Source organism: Hermetia illucens, chromosome 3, assembly GCF_905115235.1.
Source record: "Hermetia illucens chromosome 3, iHerIll2.2.curated.20191125, whole genome shotgun sequence".
Taxonomy (NCBI): Eukaryota; Metazoa; Arthropoda; class Insecta; order Diptera; family Stratiomyidae; genus Hermetia; species Hermetia illucens.
In genome coordinates, this window is record NC_051851.1 from 178,225,459 (window position 1) to 178,227,668 (window position 2,210).

The 2,210-nt window shown below is 40.3% G+C and overlaps 1 non-coding gene across 1 annotated transcript; it reads right to left on the reverse strand.

Moving 5' to 3' along the window:
- Window positions 1–590: 590 nt before the first annotated feature.
- On the reverse strand, window positions 591–662 carry Trnae-cuc. Its single transcript has one exon. It is a non-coding gene; the product is annotated as a tRNA-Glu (tRNA).
- Window positions 663–2,210: the final 1,548 nt, after the last annotated feature.

Below are 2,210 nucleotides of genomic sequence, written 5' to 3' on the forward strand. Positions count from 1 at the left end.
AGATTTCGTCGTTATGTAGGCTACGGAATCGTCCATTGTCATGTAGGTGGGCCAAAAATTCTTCGCAGGATTCTTCTCTCGAACGCGGCCAAGAGTTCGCAATTCTTCTTGCTAAGAACCCAAGTCTCCGAGGAAAACATGAGGACTGGAAGCTGAAATAGGCTCTGTTAGCTGCCAACAACGTACGCAGATTTTTCCACGGGTCTTTCAAAAATCCGTTGGAAGCCGTTCTTCACTCCAGTGTCCAGTGTTAGTACTGAGAGGCACGGTGAACAATCGGTGCATCATGGCATGGAAAGGACCCATTTTATGTGAATGGGCGTGGTCTAAATTATCTGATATCTGATTGTTGCGTATTTGTAGTGGCAAAAGATATCAAATATCTTCTTTAAATCGTTTAAATCTTCCCTGAACTTCCACACATTTTTCAAGATCAAAATTAGCCAAATCGATCCAGTCATTCTCGAGTTTTAGCGAGGCAAACGAAGAGCAATTGATTTTTATATATTTACATAGATAATAAATAAATAAATGCATGACATCTTATAACTGAATTATTACAAAATGAAGTAAAAAAATTGGAAAAAAACTTCCCGTACCGGGAATCGAACCCGGGCCTCCTGGGTGAGAGCCAGGTATCCTAGCCACTAGACCATACGGGAGTACATCCACCGCTTTTCGCAGTTTCATAATGGACGCCAAATTATGTTCAATAAAGCATTTATTCATAAGAAGTATTTCAAGAGTATAAACTTTAATGTGGTTTGACCAGAGCATCAAACTGTCACGGGAATATATCGAAAAGTGAAGTTCATTAATTTTATTGTCAACACCCTGACAGTGTCTTATTTTTTCAAACCCAATTTAATTTAAAATCCGTGCATAGCAGCGGCAGATAATATACAAAGATCTCTGCGGATTTCCAGTATCATTTTATGCGAATTGATTGAATTGGGGGACCTCGGCTCAAAACCGGGATGTCTGGAGTTCCTTATTAAGGCAGGCCTAGACCGAATACCGGTTGTTGCGCCGTTGATGATGATGACTGTATTAAAACTCATTGAATTCGAATATTAAGATGAACAAATTTTTTTTTAAATGGATCGTACGAAGGGAGATCGCTTTAACGTTCAACGTCATGCTCGCACTAAAAAACGAGTATTTCATGGGAATCGATACTTATCAGAGAAGAAAAAGGACTTCGCATCACTATCAGCAAAGAAACTTTTACCAAGCATGAACATGGATGTTCCAATTGCGACAAGTTTTGTATGTTGTATATTGGATTTTACTGGAGTTTTCTCCGGTATTTCTGCAAATAATAAAATATACGTAGTAGTAAAATAGGAATGCATAGGACATGTCGAGAAAAGAATGGGAACGCGGCTTAGAAATGCAAAGAATAATCACAAAGGCATTGGTGGAAAAGGGGCTGGAAAACTTATCGATTAGGTTATTAACAACCTCACCAGATTTTTTTGGGCTAGCTATTCGTCGACACGCAAATTCCATAGAAGGAATGTAGCAAGAAATTTGGGCAACTTTCTTCCATAAATGTTCTACAGACGAAAATCCTCAGCATCAAAATTGTCCAGCAGACGAGGACAGTTGGTGCAAATGGCGCAAAGCGGAAGCTAAAGGAGAACAGGATAGTTTCCACCACGAGAAGGCACCTTTGACTGAGGAAGTTCAAGCGGTCATCAAACCAATCTACGAAGATTTGTCACGAGATGAGCTCTTGAACAGATGCTTAGGAGCAGAGACCCAGAATAACAATGAGTCGTTAAATGCATTGATCGGGACTTTCGCTCCTAAACACCTTCATTCTGGGGCCAAGGTGGTAGAAATAGCTACTTTTCTGGTGGTAATTATTTTCAATGAAGGATTCAATGGCATTCTCAAAATCCTAGTGACAATGGGATGTCAAGTTGGTCACATATGTCAGGTTTATGTCGACCGCCGTAATGAAGCGCGAATTTGGCGGTCCGAACGACGATCGACTGACCTCGCTAAAAGAGCCAGAATTGAAACCAGAGAGCAATAATTGGACTTTTTTGAAGAAACGGAGGGTGCTCTCTATGGCCCAGGTATAGCAGATTAGTGGTGAGTGAAAATTTTACTGTTGATAATCACATTTAAATTTTCAAATGCGTTTTTCTCGAAACTGCATCTTGAAAATCGGCTGCCACCATAGCGCTCAAAACCTATCC